The 14,225-nt window shown below is 40.6% G+C and overlaps 1 pseudogene; it reads left to right on the top strand.

Moving 5' to 3' along the window:
• The window catches only part of LOC149190822 (zinc finger CCCH domain-containing protein 49-like), a 241,782-nt pseudogene that overhangs the window by 202,765 nt on the left and 24,792 nt on the right, over nt 1–14,225 (top strand).

Raw genomic sequence — 14,225 nt, 5'->3', positions numbered from 1 at the left:
AATCTATGCTCGTGACCTTTTTCTTGGAATGGGTGCCACTATTCGAGTATTAACTGACTGAGGTAGATCCTCCTATGCCACGCAATCTATGGATGGCCCGCTGGAGTCGCTTGATGCCCAAGATCATTGGAGGTCAACACATGCCATACAAACCTACATTCTTTTCATGGTTACAATGACAGAAGATCGTCGTCGAGGACTGGCCATATAGTGGCACCGACTTCCATGGAGATCCGGATATGCCCTTACCAGATGGAGAGGATTTTGATGATGAAGGTAAAAAATCAACTTTTTTAATTTTGATATTTTTTAATTATTTTTGGTATATATGTGCTTATAACATTTCTCTTGTTAATGCAGACATTGGACCAGAGCGGTCTGCTAGGATGTCCCCAATAGCTAGGTGCGTCCCTCGTCTGATTGATGTTATCGCTCCTTATCAGGAAGGGAGTGACAACGAGGAGAAGATCGTGAGGAACCTCGAGGGGTTGACTTGTGGCTTCCCGAATTATGCTCAATTAGGAGACATTCCTCGTCAGTACCAGAGACACATGGTCGGAGTCTCAGATCAGATCCTCCGATTGCTGATTCGTGTTGCACGAGCTGTATCATGCTACCACGATCACCATGCTGATTAGTTCCTAGGTCTAGCACTTGCATTTTTTTAGGCCCGTGTTACACAGTATTTTGTCACTGGCCCCATATCCCCTGAGTTCGGATAAAGTCAGTCCCTGAGAAACATCTTCTCCGTGTCATGCCTCAAACAAATATATCCACATCTTCCAAATCATTTAAAAATATCAACAATGCTCTTTAATCCTGAAGATTGAACCTTTTTACCCATGTTCCAAGATCGTCGCAAGTAAACCTCATTTGGCCTGCGACGGTTTCCTGTAATGAACTAGAATGTCGTGACATTGTCATAGGGGTACATCTGTTCTCTGTGACGGTCGGATTTTAGGGCTCGTCGCAAGACCTTAGTGTCCTTCTTGCAACAATAGCTCTAAATACACTGTTGCCCCGCGATGTCATCTCTGAGTCCTAGTGTTTGACACGCGACGATCCAGATATGGCAAATTAGTTCAAACATAATGCTTTTGGGTGGTTTTGGAACTTTTTGTTGGGTCAAGGAAGTTTGCCTTTCCTCCTTTGGGATGTTGGTTCTACCTTTTGAGAAACCTCCCTTGGGGATAAGATCCTTGTCCCTCATTTATGGAGGCTCCTCCTCTTATAAAAGCATTCCCCATTGCTATGATCAGCTAGTTTTTTGTATTGAGCAAATTAGCTAGTTTTGGTGTGTGAATTATTGATAGTCTAGCAATTGGTTGTGGATTGCATTATCCTTGTACTATTGCTTTTGAATGAGAGAGAGAGTTATCAGCCTTTTGGGAGACCCTTTTGAGAGTGAATGCTTGAAGAGAAACACTGACTGGACCCTTCGAGGAAGCTTGAGACGTTAAGGCTTGGTTGTAAGCTTTGCTTTTCTCATATTAATACAATCAATGGTGATTTCCTATGTCATGTGTAAAATATATTTGATAGCTTATGGTTCCTTGACTTTGTAAGTGAATAGTTCATTGTTGTGCTCTATTATGTTTTCTGTTGTTCTCTTGTGTTGTTTCAGGTGAATCGCTCATCGAGGAAAAGGAAACGATAACTAAAGCAGCATAATGAAAGCTCCATCGAACACCGGTTTGAGGTATGATCTTTCAACAATGACTGTTTAAGGAAATTCACTGCTGTTTTGTCCTGCTGTGACTAGACCCACTTTAGGGCTAGAGGGTTTGCCTCTGTCCGCAGAGGGAACTTTACCTACATCACAAATTAGCGACTCCACTGGGGACCTGATTGGTGTGTTGTCTCTTGGTGGGAACTTTACCTACATCACAAGGTTGCTACTTCAACCCCCACGACGATTCCTATAAGGTTGTTTTTCACAGCCTTACCTCCTGGATTAGCTAGTATTGCTTGTCCCCTGTTGTCTCTTGTCTCTTATCACACTTGTTTTGACTGTATCTTGTTAAGGCACTTTCTCCTTGGTTTCATTTATCTGACTCTTGTGTTTCCAGGCTTTTTGACCTAGATCTTTTCAAGGTTTCATCAAGAAGTCATTTGTTTGGGTTACTCATCCGTCCAAGATTCGTCCAAAACCATCTGATTGATTTGTTTGAGGCTGTTCTACTGCTTGTCTTCTTTCCAATTGGTTGTAGTGTTTGGTTATTGAACCAGTTTCTCATATTAATTTGATTTCCACACTATCAAACATAGATTACATTTGTTTGGATCAGTCAGGCTTGCATTTGCTTTCTTGTTATTAAATCCAAAAAATAAAAAATATTGCATTCATACAACATACGAAAGTGAAAGCGCATTTTCATTAGTGAATTTTTCATGATTGAGAAATTAGAAAGCAAAGTTAAAATCTTTCATTAGTAGTTGCGACATAAGTGCATTGATGCATTGCATTTCCTAGTGATTGGATTGCTTGCATGCGCCGCTTCTCTTGCATTTTCTTGTTATGGCTTGCGTTCGCTTGGAAATGAACTCCTTACCCTCATTTAAGTAGTTGTTCATCGAAAGGAATGGTGTTTTACTCATTGTAGTTGCATCCTAGAAATTGTTGAAATACATTCGGTAGGGCCTTAAAACCGAGGCTTAATTCAAGTTTAACAATTAAAATCTATTGAATGAACTTAAAAGTGCATTGGAACCTAATGCCCACTTATCTAGAGGTCTAGGCTAGAGATGTGTTCTGACGTCGTCAAACCTAGTTACTATTGTTTTCACTAAGGTTGGGTGATTCCTCCTTTTGTGATCCAATAGGTACTAGTACGGATATGTGCTTCCCGTACCATCGAGTATATATTGGGAGACCCCACTAGGTTATCATCCTATTATCCATAGGAAGCCGGGTCTACTGCCTTATGAATCGTAATGCACTAAACACAACATTCGGGAAGACTGATTGCCATATGGAAATTCCTTGGTCATTTCTCTTTCATTTGATCACCAAGTTGTATATGCAGTTTTACGATTTGTCTTGTAAACCTCTTGTCTAGTACTCCAGAGCAGTCAATTTCGTTTCTTTTCGACTCTTTAAAAGTAAAAGGATCATATGAGCACTTGTCCTTTCAAGCTCATTAAACTTCGAAAGTGATAGAGTCACCTTTTTGTCATTTTCTCGATTCTTAAAATATGAAAAGATGCAGCTTTGTTTCAATGTCATAAAATTTACTGCCCACGAAATATCCTTGGTTATAGTTAGAGTTCCATTCAAGGTCGATCCCAATGGAAACCTTTCGAGAGTCTGCTGGTCACGGTCACCCCTCGGATGGGAGTCCTGGTCCTTTTCCTTCTTTTAGGAATGTTGGTGCTCCGTATATGGCAACATTGTCGTTTCCTGGATTAACCATCGGTTTGCCTATTTGGTTGTTTTCAACCTCAGTGGTCCTGAGCATCATGACTCCTATTCCGCCGTCTCCTTCATTTGAATAACAACATGATGATTCTAGGGTTGAGCCTTCGCCTTCTTCCCCTGTTCCTCCACCCACCTCTCCTAATTTGCCTGGTGAAAGTTCCCATTCTAGTAACCAGGAGGCTAAGAAGAAGAAGAGGAAGACGAAGAAGAAGAATTTTTAGTGAGAGGCCACTTGTACAACTATTTCTCTGAGTGCGCCTCCAGTTAGAAAACCTTATGATCCTCCGCGGAAGGTTAAATTTCCTTGTAAGTTGTGCAAGGGTGACCATTTTCTTTGTGATTGTCCTGGTATTCCTAGGATCTTATAAGTATGGTCTCATGATCAGGCTCGTCCCTCATCGCCCTCTAATGCTCATGTCGATGTTACACCCTCAACTGGCAGTGGTAAGAGGAAAGGGAAGATTAGATTCCCCTGTAGGTTATGTGAAGGCGACCATCTCCTTCACCTTTGTCTGCTCATGGATAAAGCTTCCACTATTCTGTAAAATCTTACAGCCTCTTCACTCAAACTTCCAGTTGGTTATCAGAGGCTCTCTTCTGACCCTCTCTCAGTTGACAAAGAGATTGACTTGGATTCATCTCTTGTACATCCTACCTTCCTGAGCCTGGCCGTGTTATGTCTATTTCTGACCAACCATTGGTCGAAGAGAGTGTCGACTTGGTTTCAGCACCAGTTGTTCACTCTGTTCTAGTAGAGCATAATGATCATACTACTCACGTTATTCTCGTCTACTCAAATTCTTCCGAGTTAAAGAATGACCCTCCTATCCTGGCTGATCGAGAGAGTCCTTCTTTGATTCCTGTAGAGCATGGGGGTAATCATATGATACCCACACCAAGTAGTTTTGTTGTTTCCTTCAACAAGAGTCACTTGACTGCATTCTGCCTTCCATCTTATGTGCATTTCCAGACTACAGTACACGCTTATAATAAGCCAGTACCTGGCACTCTCTTGGATGAAGGTGCGTCTGTTAGCCTCATGCCTTCCACTACTTGACAAGCTTTGGGCTCCCCACAGCTTGTGCTGGTCACTCAGAATCTGTTGGCTTTCGATGAAGGAACTAGTCAACCTTTGGGGATCCTTCCAAAGTTCCCGGCTACTTTGGGAGAAAAAACCACCTGTATAGACGTGATGGTCATCCAAGGTGTGTTGGATTTCAGTCTTCTCCTTGGCCACGACTATATTTATGTCACTGGCCTCGTATCCCCTGATTTTGGATAAAGTTAGTCCCTGAGCGACATCTTCTCTGTGTCATGCCTCAAAAAAATGTATCCACATCTTCCAAATCATTCAAAAAGATAAAAAATGCTCTTTAATCCTAAAGATTGACCGTTTTTACCCATGTTCCAGATAGTCGCAAGTAAACCTTGTTCGGCCTGCGACGGTTTCCTGTAATAAACTAGAACATCGTGACACCATCGCAGGGGTACATCTGTTCTCTGCGACGATCGAATTTTAGGGCTCGTCGCAAGTCCTCAGTTTCCTTCTTGTGAAAATAGCTCTGAATACATTGTTGCCCCGCGACGTCATCTCTGAGTCCTAGTGTTTGACTCACGACGATACAGATATGGCAAATTAGTTCAAATAGAATGCTTCTGGGTGGTTCTGGAACTAGTTGTTGGGTCAAGGAAGTTTACCTTTCCTCCTCTGGGATGGTGGTTCCACATTTTGAGAAACTTCCCTTGGGGATAAGCTCCCTCTCCCTCATTTATGGAGGCTCCTCCTCTTATAAAATCATTCCCCATTGCTATGATCAGCTAGTTTTTGGTATTGAGAAAATTACCTAGTTTTGGTGTGAGATTTATAGTTTGCAGTATGGATTATTGATAGTCTAGCAATTGGTTGTGGATTGCCTTAGCCTTTTACTAGTGATTTTGAATGATAGAGAGAGTTATCAACCTTTTGGGAGACCTTTTTGAGAATGAATTCTTGAAGAGACATACTGACTGGACCCTTCGAGGAAGGTTGTGACATCAAGGCTTCATTGCAAGCTTTGATTTTGCTCATATTAATACAATCAATGTTGATTTCCTATGTCATGTGTAAAATATATTTGATAGCTTATGGTTCCTTGACTCTGTAAGTGAATAGTTCATTGTTGTGCTCTATTATGTGTTCTGTTGTTCTCTTGTGTTGTTTTAGGTGAATCACTCATCGAGGAAAAGGAAATAATAGTTGAAGCAGCGTAACAAATGATCCATCGAACACCGGTTTGAGGTAGGCTCTTTCAACAATGACTGTTTAAGGAAATTAGTTGTTGTTTTGTCCTGATGTGACTAGACCCACTCTAGGGCTAGAGGGGTTGCTTCTATTCATAGAGGGAACTTTACCTACATGACAGCCTGCATGCCACGGATATATGAGGCCTGTGAGCCGTCGATGTTATTTTGGACACACATATTATTTTTTTGGGGTTCTAATGTATCAAACATTATCACCATATATATATATATGCTATATTTTCTTGTCTACTATGGTACAAATGGTTTGTTTTATCTTTTCACATGTTTCGTATGTCTATCCAACACATAATTAGCTAATGCATCTGTCAATGTATTCATGCATATGGGAATGTGATGATATGTAATGTAATCAAAATTTCTTTCCAGTAGATGAAAACGAAGATACATTCTCAATATTTGAGGGTTTCTGATGGAATATTTTCCATTGAGTTGAAGGACAACAAGCTGTGAATCCAGGTTGACAAACAACTCTCTAATGTCAACAACAATGGATTCTGACAATAGTTTAATGACCACACTGTATTCAACAATGTTGTTAGTTATGCGACCTAGACAGATACCTTGAAGGCCAATCAACTATTGTTAGGGTCTAAATAACCCATGCCATGGATGATAGGTTTTGGGTACTACGACAAGCACCATCAGTGAATGTGGGGAGTCGCAGACATCTGCAAAGCAAGAAAATAATAGTAAACAGGAAAGTTGTTTGAAAACTAATACAAAAAACCACACTAAAAAAAAATGAATGACACATTAATGTACACAAGTAACCATGAAAGATGACATAAGCATAGTACTTCTTGAGAGAGTCCATGCTATGACTCGGGTAATCGATCAACAGAGATGAAAACTGGAGTTTTACCACTATCATGATAAAATTACATGTCAATATGCAATTGAGAAGAGAGCTCCTTGAAAATGGTAGACATGACCGCTTGATGAGGCAGGAACGAGGAGTGATGATGAGTATCGATCCAAGGTGGTTTCTCAAGAGACATGACTTCCATGATACCTTCATAAGCAACGAAGTTCTCAGCTAAAGGATCTGGCAATTCCAATGTACCAAGTCACAGGTATTGAGAGGATGTACCGAGAGAGGTATTCGACATAAAAGAATAAGAGGATGCAGAACTCAAAGCCAAAACAATTTCCATGTAATTGACTTTGGCGGGACTAAGTGGCATAACCTCGCCCTAGGTATCAATAAGATCTGGTGAAGGTATGACCCAAGGATCATATTTGATTAAGATCATGTTGACAGAGGCAACATGAGGAGGTGGGAGTGGAAAAATTCCCATTAAGGCAGAATCTTTGAAAAGACCTGCCCCCACACTCTCATAGGGAGCACCAATGTGCTTGACGTACGGAACATTGCCATCTGAGGAGGAAGAGGCAAAGAAAGATAGCTGGTCGACAGTGACAATCTTCCCTTGATGGGGAAAATGAATCACATGAAATAAAGAGGAGGCCACGACATGCATGGCATGGGTCCAGCTTTGGCTGAGTAGATGATTATAATTGAGATTAGCATCAACAATTTCTACCTCGACTTGCACTATCTTGCCTTCCAGATTGATGGAAAGGTTAGGTAAGACAATGAAGGGTTGTGAATCTTTCCCATTGAAACCTTCCAAAGTGTTTAAAGATAGGTTCAAAGTAGGAGAACCAATAGCCTTCCAATATGCGGTCAACATGATGCAAGTGGAAGCACCTTCATCGATGACAGTCCAGTGGATGGTCTTCTCATTGATGATTACCTGAATGAGAAAGGAAATATGATGAGGGATACATGGAACATGGTTCTCTAGATCAAAACATATCAAATTGGAATCAGTGGGATTGATGCCGCTGATAGCTGACAACAAAGATTTATCCTGTGATGGGCAGCTTTGGAGCACCTCGAGAGCTGACATGGCTGATGGCACTTGAGCCAAATCCTCAACAATATTGTAGTGATGAGTGGCTCAGGCATTGGGATTATACGAGGATTTCCGTAACATACCTTGAGAGGGTGGTTGTATAGTGGAACCAGGGTTAGGGTGCTCAATATGAAGAGGGCCAAAACTAGGGGTAGAAGAAGAAGGTGTGGCTTCTTTCTCTTTCCCAACTGTCGAAGCAGGAGTTTGATAATCTTTCGATATAGTAGCTGCATTAATAGGCGTACTAATCATGAACACTTGTGATCTGGAGGAAGTAAATTGGGGTTCCATTTGGGTTTGCTGACATGGAAACGACTCTTTGAGGACAACGAAGGTCCCTTTGAGAAAGAGACTAACCTCAGATCATTAGGGAAAATCCTTAGTGTAGTGATCTTCCTTGAAAATGAGGCAAGGATACTTAAGGTTTTCATTGTGAAGATTCACCAGCAGATGATTTGGGAGGACCTTGTTTTGGGGCATCAAATTTACCCTTGCCTTTACCTTTCTTCTTTCCTTTCGAGGATTTGTCCACTGCGGTAGACTGCACAGCGTGGACCTCTGAGGTTTTACCAGGGCTAGGTGGATTTTGGGATGAACTATTAGGAACAACATTTGAGACCAACTTCTATTTGGAAGAAGATTTAGCAGGGGTCTAGGATACCGAACCAATAACTACATCAATGGGAGGTAAAACTTGTGACTTTGATGCTGTGGGATCAAATGATGGCCGCAGAGCATTTGGTAATAACTCATACAAAGTGCCAGACTGAGAGTAAACTAGATCGAAGTACTAGACACAAGCGATGACTTGCTCTTTAGAGACGCATTCACCCATAGCTATATCATGAGAAATTGGGGCTACGAATGATTTGGTGAACCATTCAGTGAGTAACTGATCAGCAATCTCAAATTTGATCAGGTGACATCTACGTCTCCATTCATGGATGTGATTAGAGATGTGTGTCGCAGTATCTTTCTTAAGAGATGTGAGCAAATAGGTGCCAGTTTCATAGCGAACCGCAACTGAAAATGTGTGAGGAAAGCAATGGCTAAAGAGTTAAAGTCATGGTAAGTACTTCAAGGAAGTTCGATGTACCACTTAGCTGTAGCACCCGTGAGGGTTCGCTGCAAAAGACGGAGACGAATGGAATCGTCAACATACGAGTTCGATGAGCACTATAGGTGATATGTCATCACATGGGCCTGAGGATATTCTTTAGATTTCCCATCGAACTTTGGACAATCGCTTGGTATCTTGGATGGCACCAGAGGCCAGTACGACGAATGAAGGATTGGATCATTCATGAGGCAAGATACATCTGGCAACTCGAGGTAGCCAAGAATGGTAATTGGGTGTTAAAAGGCATGGGAGGTCGATAAGGGGTCCGAACGGAGGAGCCCATCCCTGTTGGTAAGGAGTTTTGCCCCACAGGGGGGATTTTGGCCATATGGCATCTGAGGCATCCCCCATTGTGGATTACCTTGACCAAAGGGAGGATTTTTACCTTGAATACCTTGGAACTGTCCAGCCATAGGTTGTTGATAAGCAACGTATGGGTTAAAAAGCTGTTGAGCCTGTTGACCTTTGGACATTTTGGACCTGTTGTCCTTGAACATACAAGTGATGAACCTGTTGTCCTTGAACAAAAGGATTTTGGACCTATTGTCCTTGGGCATAAGATTGATACACTTATTTCCCTTGGACATAGGGATTCTTTACCTGCTGCCCTTGACCAAAAGGATTTTGAACCTGGTGACCTAGGGCGTTAGGGTTTTGTACCTGATGCCCTTGGCCTTCAGGATTCTAGACCCGCTAAACTAGAACATTAGGATTTTGAGCCTGCTACTATAGAACTTGACCTTGACTCTGCCCTTGCAAGGGTTGATCTTGCTGATATGTACACAAGGGTTGCTGCTGCCCTGGTTGGTTTTGTTGTTGCAAGGGTTGTCCTTGAGGTTGCAAATTTTGTCCTTGAGGCTGCAGAGGTTGGCCTTATGAGGACATGGGCTGGGAGGTGTGTGGAGCATATTGCATCTACTGTTGCATGGTTTGCTGCAACATCATACGATCTAGTCTGAACACATTAATTATCTGCATATTGAGGATATTCGCTATATTGTTATTCTGGGTTGTTCATATGTGTGGAGACTACTTTCCTAAAGGTTTATTTGTTTTAACTTTATCAGTTGAAAAAAGTTAGTTTAGTTGTGTTTGCTGAAAATCTATTTCTTTGAGGTAAATGCATAGAATAGCTAAATGGATTGATAATTAGTTAACTGGTTAATGTTTGGTTAAATGTCATCTCTCTTTACGTTAGCTTTCTCTTTTTGAGGAAATGACTCATCGAATGTGGTTTTTGTAGGGAAGAGCATGAATAGATAATGAATCATCATATGGAAAGGTCCGTCCAAATGATATGATATTGAAGCTTCAAATGACAACACCATATTATAGAAGAAACCGTGCTCATGTATATGGTTTCTTTGTTCTAGGTGAGTGTACACGTGGTGCTGAATGTCCATATCGGCATGAGATGCCTATAACAAGGGAGCTTTCTCCGCAGAATATAAAATATCGACATTATGGGCAAGTATTATTGTCTAAATATTCTTTATTCAGTTGATTCTTTTGTGAGTTGAAGTTATTGTCTGATATCTTTTGAGGTGCAATCCATAATCATTTTTTGAAGTGTCACATAACTTCCATATACAAAATTCTGCATGTTTGGGTGCCGGACTAGTGTTATGAGACTCTTTTGAGTCAAGCCAACTTGAAAGCCTTTCTATGCTATGTGAGGAAACTAAAGTTCAGCCCTGAGTCATGCTCACTATTATTATTTGTGATTATGACTTAGTCTTGCAATTTAAACACAAATCGCATCAACTGAGTGAGTGAGACTTGGTTGTGATTAGTATGTCTATAAGATACAGAGAAAAATGAATGCTCATTTTAACTTTTGTTAACCAATTTTAAAGCAGACCTTGAACAAGTTTGTTAACTTCAGTGCAATTCCATACCTAACTCTAAAAGAGTCATGACGTTTGGTCATTTTGAGCCTACATGGAGGTGAGGCCGACCTTGACAATTTACATAAGAGTGGGCATAAATTCAAAAATACATTTCTTCTTATCCAAATTTGATGATCTTTAGGTCAATTCTGGTCCTCTCGAAAAGAGTAATTCAATGCCATAATTATATTCTTCAAAACACTTGCCCAAAGTGAAATTTGGCCTTAGTTTCCAATTTTAACAAAACTATTTGAAACTAAGAATCTAATGTGGGAGCTTGTTTTGCCATCATTGATTCCATATCACTTATTTGGGTAATTTTGCTTCTATTTAGGGCATGGGAATTAGAAAGTTATTGAGCTAAATATTTATTGGCAAATGGTGGAGTGTTATTGGGATGCGATAGACAAGTTGATACTCTGCCTCTAGTGTATCTAACATACATAAATTAAAGGCTTTAGTCAAACCTTCCTCGTGGTCAATTCTTGATGTTTCTAAGATTTTGTTAATTTATGAAATCCTGTTGTTTTCCTTGTTGCACGAGTCTTCAGTTAGGAGTATCTATAGAGTCTAGACCATAATTTCAAGAATAGACTCAAAATGGAATTTTCATGTGGCATCATATTGATGTTTTTCATGCCCTTTTATTATTGATCCATTCTCTTCAATTAAACCCTATATGATTTGGTTGCTGTAATTATATGATGTTCTCGATTCCAAGGCACTTAAAAGGCATATTTATGATTTAAGTGGTGTTTTTTGGTTCTAGACAAACATTGCTAGTTAGATATGTACAAGCTCTGAGAGGGTAGTGTCATGAAGGGAACATCATGTTCTATTGGCATTCTTTTGAAAGGATATAACAAACTTTAAAAGAAGTGTGAAAAAATATATGCATTCTTATGTATTGGTAGTTACTCATTACGTCATTCTGTTCTGCTTTTTAATTATTAAACTATAATTTTTCTGCAAGGTTGGAGTATGAATATTTTGCCAGGATGAAAAAAATGGGTCATTTTCTTGATCATGATTCAACAAATTTCATTAAATACTTAAGTTGTTGTTAATATGGATAACTTCCTTCTTGAATCTAAGGGTTTTTTATGATTCATCTCTGAGCAGAGTAAATGATCCAGTTGCAACAAGGTTGTTGAATAAATCTGGTGTGATGCCACCCCTTGTTCCTCTTGAAGATGTGTGGTGAAGTAAAATTATATGTGCGGACACAAACAAATTCCTCTAGCCCGATAATGGGTGTAGCCACAAAAGATACATTCTATGGAAGATTTCCTTAGGTTAGAACCAATTAAGAGGGCCTATCTCTTAGTACGCTTATCCTGTTTGATGATGTCCTTGCTTGCTCGCTCCAGCTATTTCTCGTTTCCTTCTTCAAGCACCTGAAACAAGTAAATAATAGCAAAAAACAACTGTGATAATAGAAAAACTATAGTTCAACCTACTTAACAAGTCGAGAAACATTAAGCCTTAACATGTAAGATGAAAAATCATGTAGGAAATCAATAGATAGTTGCATATATATTGATATCAAGAAGAGATTACAACCATTGTCTTGACATTGTGGTTCTCCACTGACAAGACCAAGTTCCCACACACTTTTGCTAGCATTCCGTGATGGCCTCAATAAAAAATAGTTTTAAGGATCTTTCCTTTAGGCTTCACTCCAAACCAAATCACACTTCTCCCTTACACAACTAGATAGCTACAACTATGAATAGCTTGTTGTTTATTCCAAAACAAAATAGCACTAGCACACCAACATTAACACTTGGACACTAACACTAGCTTGTGCTTGGGAAAATGGAGGTTTATAGAGGATGAATGGATGGGAGATGGATCCTCTTCTCATGGGAGAAAGTATTATCTCTTGAGGTAGTTCCATCATTATAGGGGAAAGGAGCTCAAACTGACATCCTTGACCCCATCCGACCAAACCATTTACCTGACTTCTGTTATGAAGCTTCTAGAGATGGAAGCTTTGACTGTTTATTTAAAAAAAATTCCATAAGAGGACCGACGTGACTAAAACAAAGATCAGTCACTCCGGTCGGTGCTAGGGATAGTGTTAATCCATGCATATCATCGTGAGGGGGATAAGGGCCATTAGCAACGATCTTGTAGACTGGGCAAAAGATAAGTTTTTGGGGAAATAGTGCAAAAGGGAATTGCTTTGCTCATGAAGAAGGACACAATGGGAGTTTCATCATGAAGGGTAAGCATGTAGGGTTCACTATAGAGGTCCTCCAGGATAGGGGAATGGGGTGTATAGGGATAATAACAAAATGTTGTGTAATAGATGCCCCCTAAAGTGTGAAGGCCGAATTAGAGTGAGGGATGAAATGATTTATGAATCTGTGCGGGGAGTCGTAGTCTGCTCAGGTTGCTAGTTTAACCCCTACGATGATTCCTGCGAAGGGGTTGAGAAAGCAGTAGAGAATTTGTCCAACAAGCTAGTTATAAAAGGCTTGAGATTAAAGCTGTTGTGGGGAAAGCCACAGGCTCCTAAACCAGAAGTTGAGAATCAAGGAGGTGAAGCTGCAGAAATTATTAGTGGTATGCTTCCAAGAGCTATTGTTTCACAACACCAAAGCGAACAACAACCACAAAACAATTCGAGCAGCCTTCTCTAAATTACTTCAATATCCCTCCTTCGCCCCCACCATCAGAGAGGGCATACTGTTGACACCTAATCCGAAACGGATGGGTGAACTGGACAGTCATCTAGAAGATGAACTGATCCGTTTTTGTTTTTGTATATAAACATGAGTTACCTAATGAATAAGATCACTCAGTTTTCTCTCTTGTTCAACGTGGAGTTACCCTGTCCTGACATGGTATCAGAGCTCAGGTCCCAGTCCCTAAAATAGTTGTAACTCCTGTCTTGAGAGCTGCTCAGTCCTGAGCGCTACTCTGACCTTGATTCCCTGGCTCTGCCTTTGCCTGGCGCCTCTGCCTGAACGTTTCCATGCCCAGAAATGATGGTGCACTGCACCACCTCTGTCGCTGCCCAGAGATGCGTTGTACCCAACGCTCATTGAGGCGGTAGACGGTTTGCTAGCTGCTGTTTCGTTGGGACTTGAGGTAAAGTTGCAGACTGCTCATTTGAATTAGAATGAGTCCTATATTCCTGAAGTGCTGCACTGGTTCTGCATGTATTTCGACTGATAATTTTTTGCTTTGAATTAAATTCTCGTTGCATTGTTCTTCAATTCTGTAACAACTGGTGCTGCCACTGCAAGACCGCCATTTGTTTCAGAAGTAATTTATGAGAGCATACACCGGAGACTGAAAGATCGGCCTTCACTTCCTCCATTTTGTGGTATGTTCAGCCGTGTTTGAAATCCAGTTGCAACCCACCAAAATTCTGCGCTACGTTCTATCAAAGTTCTGTGTGCTGCGACCCTTAATCAGCATATGTGCACTCTGCTAAATTTAGTTAGATTTTTTTTTCAATGTCTATGGTACAACAAATTTGGATTTGTTGGTTGGCCCGTGGTTTATCAATAAGCCGATGGTACTGTGTCGTCACTAAATAATTGAGAAAGTATTTTGAATTT

Source organism: Pinus tabuliformis, chromosome 3_1 (genome assembly GCF_031772625.1).
Source record: "Pinus tabuliformis cultivar Carrire ecotype Pingquan chromosome 3_1, CPIR1, whole genome shotgun sequence".
NCBI classification, from domain to species: domain Eukaryota; kingdom Viridiplantae; phylum Streptophyta; class Pinopsida; order Pinales; family Pinaceae; genus Pinus; species Pinus tabuliformis.
The sequence above is the reverse complement of the archived record's forward strand: the minus strand, read 5'-3'. Positions and strand labels throughout refer to the sequence as shown.